Source organism: Bos taurus, chromosome 3 (assembly GCF_002263795.3).
Source record: "Bos taurus isolate L1 Dominette 01449 registration number 42190680 breed Hereford chromosome 3, ARS-UCD2.0, whole genome shotgun sequence".
In the NCBI taxonomy this organism is placed as follows: domain Eukaryota; kingdom Metazoa; phylum Chordata; class Mammalia; order Artiodactyla; family Bovidae; genus Bos; species Bos taurus.
In genome coordinates, this window is record NC_037330.1 from 35,408,076 (window position 1) to 35,433,254 (window position 25,179).

The 25,179-nt window shown below is 38.8% G+C and overlaps 1 protein-coding gene across 3 annotated transcripts in view; it reads left to right on the forward strand.

The window, feature by feature from the left end:
- Window positions 1-25,179, forward strand: part of VAV3 (vav guanine nucleotide exchange factor 3) — a 432,801-nt gene that overhangs the window by 96,566 nt on the left and 311,056 nt on the right. The window lies entirely within an intron of this gene.

Here is a 25,179-nt window from a genome sequence, read left to right on the forward strand (position 1 = left end):
TGGTTTTTCTGGTAGTCATGTATGGATGTGAGACTTGGACTATAAAGAAAGCTGAGTGCTGAAGAACTGATGCTTTTTAACTGTGGTGTTGGAGAAGACTCTTGAGAGTCCCTTGGTCTTCAAGGATATCCAACCAGTCCATCCTAAAGGAAATCAGTCCTGAATATTCACTGGAAGAACTGAAGCTGAAGCTCCAATACTTGGCCACCTGATGCAAAGAACTGATTCATTGGAAAAGACTGTGATGCTGGGAAAGATTGAAGGTGGGAGTAGGGGACAACAGAGGATGAGATGGTTGGATGGCATCACCGACTTAATGGACATGAGTTTGAGTAAGCTCCGGGAGTTGGTGATGGACAGGGAAACCTGGAGTGCTGTGGTCCATGGGGTCACAAAGAGTTGGACATGACTGAATGAATGAACTGAACTTCCTGATCTATAAATTGAGTTTAGGTGAGAAATGAAATGATATATGTTAAGTGCTTAAAAACAGTATCTCGGTCCAAAGTATGCAGTACTCAGTAAATATTAGCTGTTCTTACTCTTTTTGTTACTATTATTACAACTATCATTACTAGTGTTAATGTGTTTCAGATTCAATAGTAAACACAGGGATGGAATTTTTTTTTCTGTTTTTTAAAAAGCATATTTGTTTTAATTTGAAGGACAATTGCTTACAATATTGTGTTGGTTTCTACCATACATCAACAGGAATCAGCCGTAGGTATACATATGTCCCCTCCCTCTTAAACCTCCCTCCCACCTCTCACCCCATCTCTGCACTCTCAGTTGGAATTGTGAATGCAAGAATTAGTGATATTGGAGGAGCAATATTAGTGAATAAACTCTGTTCTTTCTACTGTGGTATAGTGTTAATATATTTCATCCTGCATGGCTGTCTTTCTCCCTCCTTCTGTGGCGTCAGGTCTTATTTGAGAAACCACCCTTTTTCCTTTTCTGATCATTTAGCTTGGGTGGTTTAATCAGTTAGACTATCCCATCCTTTTGGCCGTAGTGATGAGTTCAGGGATGGGGCAAGTCACTCAGTTTAGACCTGTATCATGTGTTGTGTTGAGACATTGGCAGGACCAGCTTTGTTTTGCTCTCTGCCTGCCACAGAAAAGTGTGGATACGAGGCTTGGAGGAGCTGCAACCATCTGGGAACCACATGAACTTTCAAAACAAACCCAGTTCAGAGAGAGCAGAGCTAAGGAGGATCCTAGTGGCATCATGTGAGCCTGCACTCGTGCTGTGCCCCGAGACAGGTACATGTATCTGGATTTTTCTGTGACATGAGCCAAAATAGTCTTCCTTTTTTTTTCTTATTCCTCAGGCCTGCTTTCTTTAGTTCTTTCAACCAGGAGTGAGAGAAATATACTCTTAACTACCACACAATTGTATTCATCTTGTATGCTAGCAAGGTAATGCTCCAAGTCCTTCAAGCTAGGCTCAACAGAATGTGGACCGAGAGCTTCCAGATGTTCAAGTTAGATTTAGGAAAGGCAGAGGAATCAGAGATCAAATTGCCAACATCCATTGGATCATAGAAAAAGCAAAAGAATTCTAGAAAAACATCCGTTTCTGCTTCTTTGACTATGCCAAAGCCTTTGATTGTGTGGATCACAAAAAACTGTGGAAAATTCTTAAAGAGATGGGAATACCAGACCACCTTACTTGCCTCTTGAAAATCGTGTATGCAGGTCAAGAAGTAACAGTTAGAACCGAACATGAAACAATGGACTGGTTCCAAATTGGGAAAGGAGTGTGTCAAGGCTGTATAATGTTACCCTGCTTATTTAACTTGTATGCAGAGTACATAATAGGAAATGCCAGGCTGGATGATGCACAAGCTGGAATCAAGATTTCTTGGAGAAATATCAATAACCTCAGATATGCAGATGACACTACCTTATGGCAGAAAGCAAAGAGGAACTAAAGAGCCTCTTGAGGAAAGTGAAAGAGAAGAGTGAAAAAGCTGGCCTAAAACAACATTCATATGGGTGTACCTATGGCTGACAAAGGTCCATATAGTCAAAGCTATGATTTTTCCAATAGTCATGTACAGAAGTGAGAATTGGACCATAAAGAAGGCTGAGTGCCAAAGAATTGATGCTTTCAAACTGTGGTGCTGGAGAAGATGCTTGAGAGGCCCTTGGACTGCAAGGAGATCAAACCAGTCAATCCTAAAGGAAATCAAACATGAATGTTCATTTACTGATGCTGAAGCTCCAGTACTTTGGCCACCTAATGTGAAGAGCAAGCTCACTGGAAAAGACCCTGATGCTGGGAAGGATTGAGAGCAGGAGAAGAAGGGGGTAACAGAGGATAAGATGGTTGAATGGCATCACCCACTCAATAGAGCTGAGACTGAGCAATCTCCGGCACATAGTGAAGGACGGGGAAGCCTGGTGTGCTGCATTCCATGGGGTCACGGAGTCGGAAAGGACTGAGTGACTGAGCAACAACAATATCACCTGGTTGTGTTCGTCACATGATTTCAGTTGTGTAGATAGTTTACCCTTTCTTCTGTTACCAGCATTCCACACAACTTGGAAACCATTCTGTAGTGTCTACATCTTCCCTCATATACAGAAGGGAGATATGCAGACAGCCCTAGAACATCTCTGTTTTGTAGCATGTAAATAATTAAACAGAAGGACTGTCCCAATGTTGTGGTTAATGCTTTCTTTTCCTTACCAGTGACCTAAGGAGTATCATAGATACTCCTCAGGTTTGGAAGAGGCTCTGAGTCTTCAGACATCCTTCCCATGTTTGTCTATACTTTACAAGGTCAAGAAAATAGGCATGATGCCTCTGTAGATGAGAACTCTCATCCTCCTGAGGCCCTCCAGCTGAGTATATGTATATATATTTGGACCCTACAGAGTGATTTGAAGATAACCTTAAAACATCAGGGTAATAAAGACTTAAAGAGATTGTGAAACCCATCATCTGGAAGTGAATAGGGCTTAGAGATAATTATTAATTTGAAAACAAAACAAACTAGTCCAGAAAGTCAAACCCTGTAGGATTCTGTGTGACCACTTAGGTATCACTTCATTCTTCTAATTGTCAGTTTCCTCATCTATAAATGGGATCATTTCTGTCAAACAAAATTATTGTGAGAGTAGGGTTAATTGGTGTAAAATGTCTGGCATGTTTCTCAACAAATGATCAGTTGAATGAATGTCAGTCCATTCGGAAACTGGTAGTTTGGATAGATCATAGATCATTCACAGTTCTGATTGTGCATATGTGTAAAGTTAAAAAGATGAGTCGGCATTTTTTTGAAACTCTAGCTTGATTCTTTCTGGCTCAAATTATGATATACATATGTGAGTGTGTATGCACACATACAGTTATTTATAGCTTATGTTTTCCTGGAGTTTTGTTCTATGAATATGTTTCTTATGTGTGTGGTGTGTGTTTATGCATAGAGTTAGTTGAGAGATCTGTAATGACACTTTCACTGAAGATAGTTGATACCGTAACACTCATCACATTTTTTTTTCCTCTTCTCTATGATATAAATCAAATTAGCAGCTACATCAGGTTTAGGTTATAAAGTGATTTGGTTCTTCAGCACTTTAAATACATTGCCATTTAAAAATAAATTTGAGCTTACTGAGAAAACCAAGGAATACATAGTTAACTTGATGGAAAAAGGCTTTAAAATGATTGGTCTTGTAGAAATTGGCAACTATCTCTACTGTCTGCTTCAAGAGGCTTTATTGTACACTCCCATCCCCATAGATCATTGTCTTTGTAATGTGAGCTCAAATTTCTGTCCCATGTGTAATGCCTTATCATGTCTTATGAGAGTAGTTTTTCAGGCTGTGTCCTGTAAGTTTGTGTGTTTTTACTTTTTCAACCTTCCCATCCTGCCTTGCATATTTCAGGGTGTATATAGAAAGAAAGGTACGAGGACCTCTTCTTGCTCAGTCTGTACTGATAGCCCAGACCAGCTCTCAGCACTGTGCCTGGATGACTGGCTAATCTCCACATCTCCTTTCTCTCTTCAGTCGTGTGTGTGTGTGTGTGTGTGTGTGTGTGTGTGTGTGTGTGTGTATGTTAGGAAGCTCACCCTTCACAGTCTGGTTTCCATTGTATCCCAACACAATTAAACCTGGTACTTGAATATCTGTAATGGTTGCCTACTGCCTATATATCTCCTGGCTTTCCCAGTTACAAGAAAATCCTTCCAAAGTCTCTTGAGCTTTTCTTGAGTGTGGGTGGCCTCAGGGACCTCACCTTGGTATGGTTTGAAAGATCCTTATTGGCTGGCTAGTGCATCCATGTAGATCAGCAACTAGAAACATTTTTTCTCATATCCCTATGTACCCAGCATGATTCATTTTGGTATTTAATTATAATCTCTCTTTCTAAATTATTTTTTTGAACTCCTACTCTAATTAGAAGTTTGACATTTCTCTCTTGAAGTATTTGCCATCCTAAATTATTCAGGAGTCTCTGGGGCTTTTGTGGGCCATTGGGCCCTATTCAGTATTGCTTTGGATCACCACGGGAAACTCAACTTTCAGTTGATGGCCTGCCAGCCTGGCACTATGAAGACAGGCCCTGTGTGGTGCTTTTCTCAGCTCTGATGCTGGCATGCCCTGCTCAGCAGCCCCTGCCCCACCCAAACCTGCTTCCAGCTGCCCCCCAGCATTCTCACCTCTGCATTGAGCCTGGCCAAGCCAGATTTCCCTATCTGTGCAGTGAGTTCTGTCCAAGAGCTGCTGATATATCCTTTCCTGCTAGTAGTCTTTGGGTCAGGGCTTCCTTATTCAGCCCCAAGGGGAGTACCAACTTTCATCCTCAGAACAGCATTCAGGATCTCTGGTCTCTGTCCTCCAAGGTGGCCCTGGACTTTTTCCTGAATATCAGCAAGCCTCCAGCAAACTCAGCCCAGCAGGGATACTGTGAAGAGTCAACCTCTGTCCACCCACAAAGACCTCCTTTTACCCCCTTCAGTAGATGGCTTGCCTGTATTACATGATGGAGGGAGAGCTTTCCAGTGATTCCTTCCTGAACAAAGAAAGCTTGTTCAAGAGCCTCATTTGGGTCTACTTAAACAGAGATGAGGAAATAGCTTTTAGCCTTGCCTAATGTGTATGTCGGATTGGCTATTAACAGTATTTCTGCATCATTTACAGTATTTTTCTCCTTTGTTTTTGGACAGAGCTGACTTTTTAAGCAACTTCAACCTATCTATTTCACTTCGATAGTATATTTCACAGGGGTCCTGAATACTAGGCAGGTTTCCTTATTCTTACAATCTATTAAGAACCTGAGCCATGCAAGTCTTATTCTTTATACCTTAGTGATTATTCAGGCTACATTTTTTTTTTTTTTTTTTGGTCTGCTTTCTAATTACTTTTGAGCCAGTTCAAAAAACTCTTCACTGTTTTTTAATCTTAATATAGTTAGAAACTTCTAGAACAGCATTTTCCAAGTAACCCCATTGTCCTGAGAACTGTTAATAGGCTGGGGTAAATATTCTTGTTTGATTAAGTATGGTAAACACTGCATCTTACATCATTCCTTTACATGTGGGATATAGCATAGTGGAGGCACTGGAAAGTCCTAAAGTGAGGAAAACAGTAAAAACTTTAACCTAGGATTTCTCAAATGTGTATGTAGGTAGCACTTTAGGCATCTTATGATCATGTCAAATTCACTATGTTTAAACTGGACTACTTTTCTTCCCTCTTCTGCTAAGTCACTTCAGTCGTGTCCGACTCTGTGCGACCCCATAGATGGCAGCCCATCAGGCTCCCCCGTCCCTGGGGTTCTCCAGGCAAGAACACTGGAGTGGGTTGCCATTTCTTTCTCCAATGAATGAAAGTGAAAAGTACAAGTGAAATCGCTCAGTCGTGTCTTACTCCCAGCGACCCCATGAACTGCAGCCCACCAAGCTCTTCCATCCATGGGGTTTTCCAGGCAAGAGTACTGGAGTGGGGTGCCATTGCCTACTCCGTCTTCCCTCTTCTAACCTATTTCTATTTGGATACAGCTATTCCTTTGTTCACTCTGCCAGGAAGTAAACAGCTAAGGCCCTCATTACAGGGATTATTGAAATAGTCTCCCAGACCTGCCTTTAGGTTTGAATCATTACAGACTCATTTTCAGAGTAATATTACAAACATGCAAAGCTGATCATGTTGCTCAGGAGTTTAAAACTGGAGAGTGGGTCTCTGTTGCTTGTAACAGGGCAAAATACAAACCCCTTTAGGAACCGCACAAGGACATTCATGGTCAGGCCCCTTATCTGCCTTTCTAACCTTATTTCTTGCTTTCCTAGCCCCATTACCCTCCTTGTTTCAGTCCCACCAAATTATATAAGTTGCTTTCATTTTCCAAATTAATATTTTACTTTTTGGGGCTCCAAATCACTGCAGATGGTGACTGCAGCCATGAAATTAAAAGACGCTTACTCCTTGGAAGGAAAGTTATGATCAACCTAGATAGCATATTCAAAAGCAGAGACATTACTTTGCCAACAAAGGTCCGTCTAGCCAAGGCTATGGTTTTTCCTGTGGTCATGTATGGATGTGAGAGTTGCACTATGAAGAAAGCTGAGTGCTGAAGAATTGATGCTTTTGAACTGTGGTGTTGGAGAAGACTCTTGAGAGTCCCTTGGACTGCAAGGAGATCCAGCTAGTCATTGTGAAGGAGATCAGCCCTGGGATTTCTTTGGAAGGAATGATGCTAAAGCTGAAACTCCAGTACTTTGGCCACCTCATGCGAAGAGTTGACTCATTGGAAAAGACTCTGATGCTGGGAGGGACTGGGGGCAGGAGGAGAAGGGGACGACAGAGGATGAGATGGCTGGATGGCATCACCGACTCAATGGACATGAGTTTGAGTGAACTCCGGGAGTTGGTGATGGACAGGGAGGCCTGGTGTGCTACAATTCATGGGGTCGCAAAGAGTCGGATACGACTGAGCAACTGAACTGAACTGAACACTATTTTCTTTGCCTGGATTTCATTTCCCTTACCCTCTGATATCCAGTGACAGTTCAAAATCATACAGACACTGCTTTATCCAGACCTTGGACTTTTGTTGATTCTTGGATGTACTGAGTGCTCCTGGGCAGACTCTGCTGATTTGCTTTTGCCCATTCCCTCCATCCCGGCTGGACCTTCATCCTCCTTTTCTGTCCTAAAGAAGTGTGGCCTTGGCACATGAAATATATTCCCTTCCTCAGCTCCTGAGACTTTGAATTCAATTAAAGCTGGATTTTACCCTCCCCACCCGTAGCTCCCAGTGTGAAAAGGTTGCTCAGCTCCTCAGAGGCTCCATGTTTTGAACTGTACCATGGCCCAGATGGTGATCCCTACCTCACAGGATTGTAACGAGGAGTGTGAGTCAGAGTCTGTGGTAGGCAGTTGGCACAGTGTCAGGCAGAGGCTCAAAAAACTTCTCCTAAGCAATTCACCCATCATTCCTTCATTCTGCAAATAGCTGCATACTTCCTCTGCCCGCACGTGTCTAAGACAGGAGGGAAGGGGGCAGGGCACAGCCACTGAAGGACTGACACAGCCATTGAGGACACAACAAAAACTTACTAGAACCTACTAGGCCCAAGGTGGTGAAGATTTGACTTCCAGTGGACTTGAGCTGCGTTATTTGCTCACTGTAATACATTAGTTGTGTCATACACACCACAGGAACCAGGACATTTATGACAGACCATAAAAGGCCCAAAATTGGTAACCTAAGTCCTAGACATCCCCACTTTTTCCCCAAGTAGCTAGAATAATTTTCCCACTCTGGCTATGAAATTACCCAGCCCATTAAACTCAACACCTCTACACCTCAGGGCATTCTTGCCTCCTGAGACAGATCCCATTCTGTCTACGGAATGTGTGTCTCTGCTTTCTCTTCACTGTGGCTTACTCTTTGTGAAGCCAAGGACCCTCCTATCTATCCCAAGGTCTTATGTCCTGAGACCTGGAACATGATCATTCTCTCATGCCTCATTTTTTTGTATCAGATCAGATCAGTCACTCAGTCGTGTCTGACTCTTTGCGACCCCATGAATCGCAGCATGCCAGGCCTCCCTGTCCATCACCAACTCCCAGAACCACAGTTCAAAAGCATCAGTTCTTCGGCTCTCAGCCTTCTTCATAGTCCAACTCTCACATTCATACATGACCACAGGAAAAACCATAGCCTTGACTAGACGGACCTTTGCTGGCAAAGTAATGTCTCTGCTTTTGAATATGCTATCTAGGTTGGACATAACTTTCCTTCCAAGGAGTAAGCGTCTTTTAATTTCATGGCTGTAGTCACCATCTGCAGTGATTTTGGAGCCCAAAAACATAAAGTCTGACACTGTTTCCACTGTTTCCCCATCTATTTGCCATGAAGTGATGGGACCGGATGCCATGACCTTCGTTTTCTGAATGTTGAGCTTTAAGCCAACTTTTTCACTCTCCACTTTCACTTTCATCAAGAGGCTTTTGAGTTCCTCTTCACTTTCTGCCATAAGGGTGGTGTCATCTGCATATCTGAGGTTATTGATATTTCTCCCAGCAATCTTGATTCCAGCTTGTGTTTCTTCCAGTCCAGCGTTTCTCATGATGTACTCTGCATATAAGTTAAATAAACAGGGTGACAATATACAGCCTTGACGAACTCCTTTTCCTATTTGGAACCAGTCTGTTGTTCCATGTCCAGTTCTAACTGTTGCTTCCTGACCTGCATACAGGTTTCTCAAGAGGCAGATCAGGTGGTCTGGTATTCCCATCTCTTGAAGAATTTTCCACAGTTTATTGTGATCCACACAGTCAAAGGCTTTGGCATAGTCAATAAAGCAGAAATAGATGTTTTTCTGGAACTCTCTTCCTTTTTCCATGATCCAGCGGATGTTGGCAATTTGATCTCTGGTTCCTCTGCCTTTTCTAAAACCAGCTTGAACATCTGGAAGTTCACGGTTCACATATTGCTGAAACCTGGCTTGGAGAATTTGAGCATTACTTTACTAGCGTGTGAGATGAGTGCAATTGTGCAGTACTTTGAGCATTCTTTGGCATTGCCTTTCTTTGTGATTGGAATGAAAACTGACCTTTTCCAGTCCTGTGGCCACTGCTGAGTTTTCCAAATTTGCTGGCATATTGAGTGCAACACTTTCACAGCATCATCTTTCAGGATTTGAAATAGCTCCACTGGAATTCCATCACTTCCACTAGCTTTGTTCGTAGTCATGCTTTCTAAGTGATGCTTTCTAATTTTCTCGTATACTCTTTACAAAGGATATTAATAAATCTACTTCTCTCTAGCACTTTTCCTCTTTACATAATTCCTTCTGTGCTGAGACATGAAGAACCTGAGCTTCATTACTTCATTGTCACAGGGTTTGATATCATTACTCATTAGACTTCAGTAGGGCTGGGGGCTACATGCTCAAGTTCATGGAGTAGTTACTGTCTTCCATTTGGTGGAGATTTTTGCATCTGTAAAACAACTCAGGAAATGTGCATCAGATATTGTTATCTAGGTCCTTCAGAGAGGAGCTAAAGGAGCTTAAGGAGCCAGTGCTGCTTAACCAGTATGGACAGGTGGTTCCCTTCCCTGAAGATGCTATTTGAGTTCAAAAAACAAAACAAGTAAAGCATAAATAAACAAGATAACTATGCCCAGTGATAAGTGCCATTAGGAGATAAACAGAGTAAAATGATGGACCATTGGAGGAAGCTGTTATGAACCAAAGGAGAACCAAACTCGGGTCTGCTCACCTGTCCTCGGGCTAGTCTACTGACAGAGTTGTGGTGGAGGAAAGTGCAGCGTTTATTGCAGGTTGTCAAGCAAAGAGTCCTGGCAGCTAGTGGTCAGAACACTCTGAATTCCTCAATAGTTTTCAGGAAAGTGTTTTTTAAGTGCATAGTGAGGGAGGGGAGTCCCAGGGCTGTGCACAGTTCTCTAATTGGTTGATGGTGTGGTAATAGGGTGGTGTCACAGGGTTTGACAACACTACTCTTTAGACTTCAGTAGGGCTGGGGGCTACATGCTCAAGTTTGTGGAGTAGTTACTGTCTTCCATTTGGTGGAGATTTTTGCATCAGATATTGTTATCTAGGTACTTTAGAGAGAGCAAAAGCAGAGGATGAGGGTAGGGGTCTTTCCCATGAAAGCCACATAGGGTCCTTCTTAGTTACAAAGCCACATTAGACAGGATGGAAAGAAGGACTTCTATGAAGCACTGAAGACCCTCTGGAAGAAGGATACCTGTTGTTCACACTGAGTTTTATGTAATTTATAAAGCACATTTTAACTGGATTCTAGTCCCCTTCCAGTCCTTTAACTTAACCTTTCCTCAAATCTAAAATCCCTTCTAATTCTAAAATGCCATTTATTGGTAAATTAATATGTTCACATAGTATTTCATAAAGTAATGTTTTGCTTTAATGATTCTTAGTTGTGTAATCCTCTCTGAAAACACCTAGGCTTAGGTTTTTGTTTTTTGTTAAGGTCTACTTTAATTTCAGTAAGGGTAAGGATAGAGAAGAGAGACTCCTGAGCTGCTCCTGGATGACTGGAGAGGAAGTAGAATTCTTTGCAAGAGGGAAACAGTGGAGCAGGAGCAGGTGCAACTCCTGCTGTGATGTGGGTTTAATGCAAGAGAATGCTAATGGAATTTCTTTATTTTTAAATTTTTATTCTTTTGAGGTATAGTTATTTGTGATACAACAAATCAACTGGTGTACAACTTCATGATTCACAAATTTTATTTATTTTTTTTCTTTTTAAATTTTATTTATTATTTTTTTAGAGGCTAATTACTTTACAATATTGTATTGGTTTTGCCATACATCAGCATGCATCCTCCACGGGTGTAGATGTGTTCCCCATCCTGAACCCCCTCCCACCTCCCTCCCTGTACCATCCCTCTGGGTCATCCCAGTGCACCAGCCCCAAGCATCCTGTATCCTGCATTGAACCTGGACTGGTGATTCGTTTCTTATATGATATTATATATGTTTCAATGCCATTCTCCCAAATCATCAAATTTTAAAGGTCATACTCGATTTATATTTATTATGAAATATTAAAAATCTAATGGCATTTCTGACTAACTTTCTGTAGATAAATTTTGTAATCCAGCAGGTATTTTGTGTGTCTTATTTTTCAAAGGTTTTTACTATATTTGACCATTTAAAAATTTCCCTATATTCCACTTTTGATTTTATTTGTACTTGCTGATTATCTAGTGGAGGTTTAGTCTCTGGTAGAACATTTAAAAACCTTTTGTGGTATCATGATTTCTTTCTTTTTTAAAAAAAATCTTATTGTAGGATAATTGCTTTACAATATTGTGCTGATTTCTGCCATACATCAACATGAATCAGCCACAGGTGTACTTTTGTCCCCTCCCTCTTGAACCTCCCTCCCATCTCCCACGCCATCCCACCCCTCTGGGTTGTCACAGAGACCTGGGTTGAGCTCCCTGTGTTATACAGCAAAAAAAAAAATTTTTTTTGTTATATAGCAAATTGCTACTGGCTATCTATTATATATATGGTAATGTATGTTTCCATGCTACTTTTTCAGTTCATCTCACCCTCTCCTTCTCCCACTCTGCTCACATGTCTGTCCTCTTTATCTGCCCTACAAATACGTTCATTAGTACCATCTTTCTAGATTCCATGTATGTACATTAATATATGATATTTGTCTTTCTCTTTCTGACTTTACTGTGTACAATAGACTCAAGGTTCATCTACTTCATTAGGACTGACTCAAATGCATTCTTTTTTTGTAGCTGAATAATATTCCATTATATATATGTACCACAATTTCTGTATCCATTCATCTGTTAATGGACATCTAGGTTGCTTCCATGTAAAGAATGAAACTAGAACACTTTCTAACACCATACACAAAAATAAACTCAAAATGGATGAAAGATTTAAATCCAAGGTCAGAAACTATAAAACTCTTAGAGGAAAACATAGGCAGTACACTTTTTGACATACATCACAGCAAGATCCCCTTTGACTCACATCTCCTAGAGTAATGGAAAGAAAAACAAAAGTAAACAAATGGGACTTAAAAGCTTTTGCACCGATTCTTTTTTTTTTTAATAGACAGGATTAAAAAACAACCCTCAGAATGAGAGGAAAAAATTGCAAGTGAAACAACTGACAATTAATCTCCAGAATATACAAGCAGCTCATGCAGCTCAATAGCAGAAAAACAAGCAATCCAATTGAAAAATGGACAGGAGACTGAAACAGACATTTCTCCAAAGAATACATGCAAGTGACCAACAAACACATGAAAAGGTACTCAACATCACTCATTAAAGAAATGCAAGTCAAAACTACGATGAGATATCACCTCACACTGGTCAGAATGGCTATTTATAGATTTAAAAATCTACAAATAATAAATGCTGGAGAGGATGTGGAGAAAAGGAAACCCTCTTGCATTGTTGGTGGGACTGTAAGTTGATACAGCCACTATGGAAGACAGTATGGAGATTCCTTAAAAAATTAGGGATAGAACTACCATATGAGCCAAGAATCCCACTACTGGGCATACACCTTGAGAAAACCATAATTACAAGGGATGTGTGTACCCTAGTGTCTGTTGCAGAACATTTTACAATAGCTAGGTCATGATTTCTTTTAAATATTAAATTTATTTTTTTGTAATAAGCTTTCATGGAAAAGTGTATTTCCAGGGCTATGGCAAATGCATGCTGATTCATATTCACATATTCACATTCCTATTCCTAGCTTAGCTATTGGGCCATATGCTGTCTTATTTGTGTTCAGAGGTCCTTAACCCTGTCACATTGGTTTAGAAGTCAGGAACAGTTTTTGCAAGTTATATATGGAGTTCATTGAGTCTAAGTTTGCTTTCAAGAAATTATTATTGTGAGTATTACAGTTGAGAAATCCACAAGGAGAATTGGTTAACCCCAGTGCATGATATTAAAATAGCCAATTTGCTGGTCTATACAAGCAGCAGTGATGCAGAACTCTTGGCCTTTAGTCCTTAACTGAGTCCATGTAGCTCCTATAAACAGGATCCTCTAGGAAAGGAGAATGTCACTTTACATCTTGATTTCTCCCAGTTTTTTAATGGCTTGTGCTCATCTGTAGAAATGAGCTATCCCTGCTGAGTGAGTGGAGTGGTGGGGGGCAGGATGGCGGGATGGATGCTCTCATCTGTACAGGATTAGCAGAGGAAGTGCGCATTGGGAGCGTGATGAACACCAGAAGATGCAGGAAGCACTGCTTGGCAGTCACTGCAGCTGTGTGGCGCCCGGCCACGCAAGCTTCCTCTGGACGTTTTAGTTTCTGAGTCACTTGTTTTCCATCTAAAGCACCCGTGTCTTTGGAGGACTGCACTGGAGAAATATTAATGGAACGTAGGCCTTTCTCTGGTTTGCCTCAGTTATAGTGCCCTCTGGATGGGAAAATCCTCTGAATCAATGTAGTGTTCGAGGAGAAGATCCCCTGGGGTAGGAAACGGCAACCCACTTCAGTATTCTTGCCTGGAAAATTCCATGGTCAGAGGAGCCTGGTGGGCTACAGTCCGTGGGGCTGCAAAGAGTGGTACATGACTGAATATATACATGCACACAGGGTTGGGACGAGTCAATGCATAGAGCAGTCAAAAATCATCAGGTTAGAAAGAATGAATGGCATTTAAATCTTCTGGGGTGTTCTCCCTGACACTGTGTGCATGTGTCGCACAATCTTTTTCTCTAAATATGCTTGGTGACCCTAGGAAGGCTTTATCTTGCTACTTTCATCCTATGTTTCTATGTAAATGGTATAGAATGATGCTTGCTGCTTCAGAGTGGGCAGGTAGCTTATAGATAATTTCTACTCTTGAGGTTGTCTTTTTAAAGTAGTTGCCTACTCATAATTCATCTTAGACGATGATCTTAGAGTGGTTGTATTATGTTATGGGAGGATATAGTGTACCATTTGTAGTGGTCAGTCTCGGTCAAGTTTTGATGACTGATAGCATTGGCGTTGAATTGGGTAAATCCAATTGGATTGGGTAGATTTCTGAAAAATGTTTATTACTTCCAGATGATAAAATACAGTTTCTCAGGGAGCTTGAAAATTTTGGAGCATTGTACTGAAACTACTATGAAATATAAAGGGAGATGATATTAATAAGCATTTGTTTAAAAAAGATCACTAATGCCTTTTCTCATTTGTTGTAACTTAGATTTTTTTTTTTTTTTTGTAACTTAGATTTTGGTCAGTAGACTGCCCCTAAGATTTTCATAAGTAAATAGGTATTTAGGTAGATAAGTAAGCAATCAAACATATATATATATATATTATATCCTTTTTCCTATTCTGTTCTTGGCCTACAGTTTTACTCCCTTCTACAGATTTTTCCCTTCTTCTGTACATTTACTCTCTTCTAGAAATTGCCTAAGTGGCAATAGTTCCAGTTACAGATAATGAGCTACTTAGAAAATCATCACTAATGATAAATCATTATCTTCCTAAATTTTCTAGTCATTGATCTTGGAGCAGCATAGGATTAACTTACAAATGTTATGTAGAAAAATCCTTCAAATGTGTAAAGATTGTTTTCATGCTCCTCTCTTTTCTTCTTAAAACAAAATAAACATAATATCCTCAAGTCCTTCCTTTTGGTTTAAAACTTGCTCATGTTTAAGAATAAGTTGAGACATCTTACCACGACAGCAGTTATAAAACAGAGCAGTTAAAGATTAGAACATTGAAAGTTGAAAGAGATTAGAAGCTGTTTTGAGGAAGGAACACTATCATCATACTAACTAGTTTGAGGATTACATTTATCTCTCAGCTTATCTCTCAGCTATCCTGAAGTCAAGAAAACAAAAAATCCAATTAATTAAAAAAGTGAGCTTTTGAATTAGCCTTAAACCTTTATGCCTGTTGGAGTTTGGGGAAAAGAAAAAAGCCCACAAATTAAAAAATATATATAGAAATAATCATTCATACAGAAATGTAGAAAGACCATGACAGTAACCCCTCATATATCCACTATTCAAAAGTTGTTAACATTTGACCATATTTGCTTTATTTAGTACTGTTATATGTACAGAACTTGCTATTTTTACTGAACCATTTCAAAGTAAATTATAGGTAAATATCATTCGTTTCCTAAATACTTCATTTTATAGCTCCCTCTCTCTTTAGTTGCTAAGTCATGTCCGACTCTTGCGACCCCATGGACTATAGCCTGCCAGACTCCTCTGTCCATGGGATTCTCCAGGCAAGAATACTGAAGTGGGTTGCTATTTCCGTCTCCAGGGGATCTTCCTGACCCAGGAATCGAACCCAGGTCTCCTGTATTGCGGGCTGATTCTTTACCAACCGAGCTATGAGGGAAGCCCTTATAGGATAAGGCTATTTTCCTATATATCCATAATAATCTTTATCACATATAATATAAATAATACTTCCCTAATGCCGCTAGACCGTCTCTCTCTTTATGTGTGGACCATACTCAAATTTCAAGTTATCCCTGAAATATCTTTTATAGATGGTTGATTTTTGAACCAGGATTGCATCAGTGTATTTAATTGTTGTCTTTTAAAGAAAAATGTTTTATACATGTTTTGTGTTTAATTTCTTGATAACTTACTAAAGGTGATGATCATTTGTGGTGGATTTTTATTGGACTAAAACTACGGTGGTTTTTTATTTTTTGAGTTTAGAGACAGGCTTGAATTTTCTGTTATCTAGGGCACTTTAAAAAGCCTTGACTGCATTCATTAAAGGAGGGGCTCAGTAAATGTTTTTGAAAGAATCAAATAGCTTAGCACCAATAATGTTAAACAATTTTAAGTATTTTAGGACTACTATGTACCAAGCTCTGAAACAATCATCCGGAATTAATCAGTATGATTTTATATAGAGTTTCAGCACACTGAATATATTCTTGCAGACAAATAGATTGATCAGTAAACATGCTGTTTTGTCAAGAGACTCAAGAATCCTTGAGAGAGAGTCATAGGTGCTTGAGTTCTACGATTTTCATCTGGCTCAAAAAGTATTATCTAGAAAACATTTAAGCCATTTAGACTCTGTTGAAAATATCAGCATTTTGATACAGTCCTGTGTGATGAAATAAGCCTATAATTTCAAGAACATTTAGAGAGTTAGATGTCATATTCCTGCCCATGGGATTTTATTTCCACAGAGAGTTGACCCAAATATTATAGGTATGACTCATATTTCCAGGATGTTCTGATCTAGAGATTTCACTGTTTTTTTTTTTTTTTTTCTTTTCCTTGCATGGTATTATATTTAAGTTTTTCTTGGATTTTGGTTTTAAAGAATGTATTAGTTAATATTTCAAAAGCAACAATTTTGGGGAATAGATTATAAGAAAAGAGAATATTTTTTAAAAATCCTATATTTTAATGGTATATATCAGTCTCAAAATAAAGATATGTTTAAGTTTTATACCTGTAGTAGCAAAGAAATGGAAAGGAAACAAGGGAATTTTCTCATAACTGAATGGATTTCCCCCTTTAATTTAAATTTTATAATTATTATATCTTTAATATTAAGAGTTACTGAATTGACAAGAATTCCCTAAATTTTAAAGTCATAAAGTTTTCTAAGCCTTATTTTCTTCACTATAGGGCCAGTGTGCCTGTGACTTGTTCAGGATAACACTTTCTCTCCCTGTATTATATTACATGGCATTTGTTAAATACATAAAACCTGTTCCTAATTTGGGTCTTGTTAAGAATATAAGGTAATAGTTGTATCCTTTCCTTTTCAATGTCAAATTTCCTATGTAATCCATACAACCTTGTTTCACATTCTTTCTTTTTCTAGCACCAGCTGATCTAAAAGGAATCTGGAAAGCATTCTTCATTCCATCTTTAGGAAGTGCAGCATAGTATTTGGCAAAGATTTTTTGAGACAAGAATTAGGCACAGTTAGTCAATAATCCCCCCCCCTTATATTATGCATTCTTTCTGAATATTTAATGAAAAAAGCTTTTAGTTTTGTTGCAGGAAAAAAAAAAAAAAAGCCCAGATTTGCCAAAAACACAAATGAAAAATCAAAACAAAGAAATAAACCTCCCCCGCAAAAAAAAAAAAGAATAGCCTTCAGAATACTCACAAGAAGTTTTACAACAATGAAACAACAGTTTAAAATGTACTGAAATATCTCTTCTATACTTACTATCTTCTACTCTTCCTGAACCTGCACTATTCATTATGATGGAATTTATGTTACTAACTTTTAAAAGATTCAATGAAATTCAAACTTCCTAGTTTAGGGATTATTATTTAGGATTTCTAATAAGAATAGTTTAAAAAATAGAAATGATACTAAATTACTATTACATGCCAAAGGAGATGGACTTTTTTGTGGGGGTGGGGGTGAGAAAAGAATAAAAGTAACACATTAGCAATTTAATAATAACAAGGCAGTCTTTATCTTTGTATATAGCTTCTCTTAGTGCATTTATTTATATATATGTGAGTTTATTCATTCTACAAATTTGATCTAAGTGAACATGAAGGCAGGCAGTATGTCAACAACATCAACTAATTAATCAAGAAAACCTATTTGTCTATTTTGTAGTTTCTGAGGAGATTAAAATAGGTAATGTTGTATGTAAGGCCTTCACTATAGTGCCTGACATGTGAATGTGTGCTCAAAAAATGTTAGCTGATGAAATACATGTTTAAATATAATTGAACAGAGGCAGTTATTTTTGTTTACTTATTGTTTGTTTCTCCTCAAATGAAAGCTCTCTTTTCAGTACAGTTTGTATTTGTACCAATTTGAGATCTAAGTTATACATTTAATCTTCTGAGGAACCAAATACCAGAGTGATGTGACGTAAAGTACATAAACATTTACTACTGATTGGTCAGTATTAATCAGTGGCCATAATTCATGACCTATCTTGAACCATATTATATATGTGCAAAGTCACTTCAGTTGTGTCCAACTCTTTGCGACCCTATGGACTGTAGCCCGCAAGTCTCCATTGTCTATGGGATTCTCCAGGCAAGAATACTGGAGTGGGTTATGATGCCCTCCTCCAGGGGATCTTCCCGACCCAGGAATTGAACCTGTGTCTCTTATGTCTCCTACACTGGGGGGCAGGTTCTTTATCATTAGTGCCACCGGGAAAGCCCGTATTATATATAAGCTGAACCATATGAAATTGCTGGTATTTGACAAAAATTACAGTTTGTGTGGTTTAAGCATAATATTTTGACTCTGGATAGCTTATGAAGAAAAGACGATTATTTTTAAATGAGAGCTGTCAATGTAGATGATGGAGTTCATATTTTCTACATGGCCTCTTTTAATTTTTTTGGTAAAACTAGAACCCAAAGAGTATATGTTGTGAGGAGTATGGTTGTTCTTTTACATAAAAGGGAACTTGGAAACAGTAACAGTATTGCTTCTCTTTCTGTAATAGAAAAAGAAAATTCTTGGAATTAGTCAGAAGACCTGGGTTTGGCGTAATAAAGAGTTCCCCAGTTCTGTCTCTTATGATTGTTTTCCTTCTCATTTGTTAAATTATTTCTTGCCTAGTCAACAGAAATTCAGTGTTGATTCTTTACTTGGAAATCCAAGTTACCATGAATTAGGCTTACTTTTAAGTAGGTATGTGTGCTAATTAACATAAGGTCTGTACTCATCTCCCTAATTCTTTGTGAAATTGTATTGCTATGTTGATAAATGAATATACATTTGTAATTATTGCTTAATATTATGTCTGCCCTAATCAGATTTTAGTTTTCAAGAATGATGATTTGTGATGTTTCAATGATAGGGAGTTGAATTTTTTTCTAGGCTTTTTTTTTTTTTTCTGGAAAAGAAAAAATATTCTAATATAGGAATTTAGGATAAGAACTTTTTGCTGTTCCCCATATTCACCATTGGTAACACCTAAAGTAGTCCGTAACTGGCATTTTTTAAAAATAGCACATTTCATTTTGCAAGTATCAAAACATTACTGTGTTTCAAAGGGTGGTGGTGAAACAAACCCTGAAAGTCAATAAAGAATATGCTATAGGTCTTTGAAATCTTATTCAGTTTAGTTCAGTTTGTCCGACTCTTTGTGACCCCATGAATCACAGCACACCAGGCCTATGCAGATATATAAAAATCACATGCAAATGAATTTATAGCTTTCCTTTTCATGTACTTGTGTCATGGTCTTTGAGCAGATCTATTAAAAACAAATCTAGTGATGATTTATTATTTTTTGAAGATAAACCTCATGGCTGCTCATGGGGATAATGATGACATAAGATGTTTATAGATGTTCCCTGTACTTAATTCTATTTCCCTTGATCATGCAGAAAATTAGAAAGTGATAGTTGTTCCCTATTAAACAAAATCAGCTAGGCTAATCTTGTTCAGATTGTTGAATATTTTAGTTAGTAGTCCTGTCACTTTAGCATTTGTTTTTCAAAAAGATACATCTGAGACTGTTTGTTAATATCAAAACATGGAGAAGAATTCATGGCCATTCTTTGGTTGATTACAAGGTTTTCTGTGTCCATCTGTCATCTTGCTCATCTTGCTCTTTACCTGCTCTACTGGGTATCATCAGTGTCACCTGTGAGCTTGCTTGTGCATGTGCTCATAGGTTGATGCTCCAGGCTGTTTGTCCCTTACTCCCTAGGTGCTTTTGTGACCCCAGTCGGGAAAGGCTGATGGATACCACCAGTGAAGCCTTTGAGGCCCAGATGAGTCATCTGCAGCTCTCAGGGCAGCAGAGTCACACTGTGCTGTGGGCAGAAGTGGACAGAGGCTGCTCTTCTTCGCTCTCTCAGCACTTTCCTCCTCTCTTATAGCCTGTGCCCTCTCTGGGCTCAGCAGGTGCCCCTAGAGGCAAAGGAACAAGTAAGCACTTTATGCTATTTGGGACCTCCTCCCTCATTTGGCTGTGCTGGGTCTTAGTTGCAGCATGCAGGATCTTTAGTTGTATATGTGGGCTCTTATTTGTGGCATTTAGGATCCAATTCCCTTCACAGGGATGGAACCTGGGCCCCCTGCATTGGGAGTGGAGTCTTAGCCACTGGACCAGCAGAGAAGTCCCTGGGAAACTTGCTCTTGAGTCCTCTTTTTTATCCTTTCTGGTTTTATAGTCATTGAGATGAATTATTTTTCTTCACGTTCCTTAGCCCTTGGTGAGTCACCTACCAGTCATAACAGGAGAGTCAGGCATGGTTGAAACACACAGATTTGGTGTAGGTTCTAGCAATAACACAATTCCTGCTCCTGCTTTTAAGGATTTTTTTTTTTTTCATGTAAATAGAGTTTTAAGATACTGTGGATTTCATGAAAAGCCTTGTTTGTGACAAACACTGTCATGCTATTCACCAAACCTGTTTCTTCTTCTTTTGGGAACATATCTATATGGCATTTCCCAACTTTTCTTGCAGTTCAATGTGGCCATGTGACTACATGTATGTATGTAGAATATATCATCTCCAGGTCTGGCCCATAGAACCTTCTAACTGCTGTCCTCCATGTGCGTTTGTTTTTTCCTTTCCACCAACTAAATACAAAGGTCCTTGAGGCCTTAGAGAATGGGGAAGCCACAGAATAGATGGGTTCAGGGTCCCTGAATCACTATGTAGGGGAAAGTTGCCTGCTGACCAGGAAAATTGATTAAATTATTATGTGAACAAAAATAAACTCTTAATATGTTAAAACATTGAAGTTTTGGGGTTTGTTTGTTACAGAAATTAGTGTTACCCTTTTACATCATTTTTTTCAGTAGGTTTCTACCTTTTTCATCTCACACACCTGAGAGATGAGCCATATCGGTATTCACAATTCACATGGCAGGGGGAAGATACTTTCAAGGTGGCAGAGCAGTCACTATAATCACATGTTGCAGGAAAATTGCAGAAAAATGCTGTTAGATTTAGGAGTAACTTCATAGTTCAGTTGGTAAATCATCTGCCTGCAATGCAGGAGACGCGGGTTCAATTCCTGGGTCAGGAAGATCCCCTGGAGAAGGAAATGGTGACCCACTCCAGTATTCTTGCCTGGACAATCCCATGGACAGAGGAGCCTGGCTGTCATAGTCCATAGGATCACAAGAGTCAGACACGGCTTAGCGACTGAAGCACACAACACAACACAGACCACTTTTAGGACAGTTTCAGGAGAGTGGGGTGGCAGGAGACGCAACTGCAGGTAGATGAAAAGTGAGTGGCAGATGAGCTCTTGGAGACGATGAGTGAATATCCTGACTGTCATAGATTCTGGCAACACAACTATAGGATTGTAAAACTCATGGAAAACAAAAGAATTATTTATTGTTGAAGCCATTTGTTGAAAGATCTAAAGGTGAGGATCTTCTTTGACATAGTGGTTGGTAATCATACACCTGTCTTTGCCCAGGGTGGATTTGGTTTATGCGTTTGACCCAGCATCATTATTAATGGTGCCTTTTCACTCTTAGCAGTAGTCTACTTTGGATAAACATATTATACAGTTTCCCCCACCCCCTCCCCACTTTACAGTCTCATCTGAGTATAAGAGTAGCTGTTGATCACATGGAAATTTACTGTGTAAGTTACTGATGCTTCTGTGGAATGTTTAGTTACTTTTTAATGAGGGAGTTAAAAGATTGTTTCTCCTTTTACTTTAACCAGGTTGTAGAGTTAGCCCTAACATAGGATTATATTTAAGAATAAGAATATTGCATGAATTCCATTGCTCCTGATTAGTAAGTTTTTTTTGTTTTCTCTAGCTTCTCTTGGATGGTTTGTGTCTTCTTTGTCATAAAGAATAACTGTGGTTTTTCAAAACAATGATGTGTTAAAAGAACTAGCTGCAATATAGATGATTTTCTTTTTGCGTGTAGAATGGTAAAGAACTTTCTAAATGTTATAACAAGAACTCAGAGAAAATGTTGGTAGGTTTTCCTATATAATTTAGGAAAACTTATTTCTTTGTAAGGAATGATGGTGAAGCTGAAACTCCAGTACTTTGGCCACCTCATGCGAAGAGTTGACTCATTGGAAAAGACTCTGATGCTGGGAGGGATTGGGGACAGGAGGACAAGGGGACGACAGAGGATGAGATGGCTGGATGGCATCACTGACTCAATGGACGTGAGTCTGAGTGAACTCTGGGAGTTGGTGATGGACAGGGAGGCCTGGTGTGCTGCGATTCATGGGGTCGCAAAGAGTCGGACACAACTGAGCGACTGAACTGACTGACTGATGAACCTCAAAAGCACCCCCCCAATAAAAGGCACATTGCAGACTCTGACAAAATGTGATACTTAGGGCAAATACAGTGTTAAAAAGTTTTATTTTCCATAAAGAGTAAATTTGATTACAATGGAAAACGTGTTTCTCCTCCTGTATTTCAGCATAGCATAGGTTGTTGAATTTAATACTACTGCTGCTAAGTCACTTCAGTCGTGTCCGACTCTGTGCGACCCCATAGACGGCAGCCCACCAGGCTCCCCCATCCCTGGGATTTTCCAGGCAAGAACACTGGAATGGGTTGCCATTTCCTTCTCCAATGCATGAAAGTGAAAAGTGAAAGTGAAGTCACTCAGTCGTGTCCGACCCTCAGCATGGACTGCAGCCTACCAGGCTCCTCCGTCCATGAGATTCTCCAGGCAAGACTACTAGGTATTTTATTATTTCAGTTTTACAAATGATGGTTGGGTAACTTGCCATGGCCACGTGAGCAGGGATTGCAACACACGTGGTCACATTTCAGAATACGAGCTCTTAACCACTCCTTTATGCAGTTCACAGATGAAAAAAGAAGAATGCTCCAAGGACTCAGCCAATTGTTACCCACACAGAACCACACTAATGTGCATACACTTGCAGACAATTTTTAATACAAACAACCAGTAAAAATCCTGAAAGTCATTGAAAGTGATGGGAAAAATAAACACAAATTTGAAGAACAAACTACAAGGCTTAATTTTTGTCCATGAGATTACTAAATCTTTAGTTCCAAATGAAAATCCTGAAATTTGATAAAGGTGGAATGAAATATTAGTGATCCAGTGCCCTCCTCATAGCATTTGTGTGGTGATGTGTATTCTTTTTTTAAAAAATGAGGTATAACTGACAAATAAAATTGTTATATATTTAAAGTGTACAACATATTGATTTTATATGTGTGTATACCATGAAAGGATACCCACCATCAAGTAAATACATCTTTGCCACACATATTTATTTTATGTTATGTTATTTTTGGTGAAAACACTTAAGTTTTACTCTCAGCTCATTTCAGTTATAAAATTTATAATCACTGTGTCATGCCTTGGAGCCTTACACCTAATTTAATTTTTCTGACAACTGAATTTGTACCCCTTTCAGTTCAATGCAGTCACTCAGTCATGTCCAACTCTTTGTGACTCCGTGGACTGCAGCACTCCAGGCTTCCCTGTCCATCACAACTAAGAATGTGTATGCCCATGCTGCTACTAAAAAGCCCACGAGTCATAACAAAGATCCAAGACTCTGCATGCTGCAACTAAGACTTGGTGCAGCCAAATAAATAAATATAAATATTAAGAAAGAGAGTGGTTAAATGAGTTAAAAAAGTATATAGACCCCAATTATATGCTGCCTACGAGACTCACTTCAGCTTTAAGAACACACGTAGACTGAATATGAAGAGATGGAAAAAGGTATTACATGCAAATAAAAACTATTAGGTTGGTGCAAAAATAACTGAGGATTTGCATTGTTGAACTTTGTCGTTTCATATTGAAGTTGACAACAAACTTGAAAATGGCCATCATTGAAGCTGATCCTCTTACAAATACATGGGAAGTTGCTGAAGAACTCAATGTCGACCATTCCATGGGCATTTAGCAATTGAAGCAAATTGGAAAGGTGAAAAGCTCAATAAGTGGGTGCCTCATGAACAGACCACAAATAAAAAAAAAGTCAGTTTTGAAGTGTTGTCTTCTCTTATTCTACGTAACAACAATGAACTATTTTTCAATTGGATTATGACATGTGATTAAAAAGTGGATTTTATGCAACAACCAGCAAAGCCCAGCTCAGTGGCTGGACTGAGAAGAAGCACCAAAGCAATTCTCAGAGTCAAACTTGCACCAAAAAAAGGTCACAGTCACTGTTTGGTGGTCTGTTACCCATCCAATCCACCACAGTTTTCTGAATCCTGGTGAAACCATTACATCTGAGAAGTATACTCAGCAAATCAATGAGTTGAACCAAAAACGGCAATGCCTGCAGCCAGTATTGATCAACAGAACGGGTGCAATTCTTCTCCATGACGACGCCCAACCACACACTGCAAAACCAACACTTCAAAAGTTGAATGAACTGGGCTACAAAGTTTTGCCTCATTCATCATATTCACCTGACCTCTTGCCAACTGACTAGCACTTCTTGAAGTATCTTGACAACTTTTTGCAGGGAAAATGCTTCCACAACCAACAGGAGGAAGAAAATGCTTTCCAGGAGTTTGTTGAATCCTGAAGCATGAATTTTTATGCTACAGGAATAAATAAACTTATTTTTCATTGGCAAAAATGTGTTGATTTTAATGGCTCCCATTGTGATTAATAAAAATGTGTTTGAGCATAGTTATAATGATTTAAAATTCAAAGTCCAAAACCAGGTCTTTGTACCAACCTAATAAAAGAAAGTTGAAGTAGATTTACTTTTATCAGACAAAATAGACTTTCAGTCAAAAACTGTAATGATACAAACAAGGCCACATATAATAAAGGGATCAATTTATCAAAGGATATATGATAAATTGATTTATGTACCCAACACTGGAACACCTAAATATATAAACTAAGTATTAACAGATCTGTAGGGAGAAACAGACAACAATACAAAAATAGTATAAAGAATTTCAGTATTCACTTTCAATAATGAATATATCATCCCAACAAAAGAATGTGTGTTCTGTCACTGTTGGATGAAATGTTCTGTATGTATCTGTCAGTTCCATTTATTTAACATGTAGTTTATATCCAAAATTCATCAAGATCAGGAACAAGACAAGAATGACTGACTCTCACCAGTTTTATTAAAAATATTACTGAAAGTCAGTCAATATTACTAATCAGTCAAGAAAAAGAAATGAAAGGCATCCACATTGGAAAGGAAGAAGTACATCTGTTTGCAGATGACAAAATATTCCATATAGAAAATACTAAAAACTTTAATAAAAAA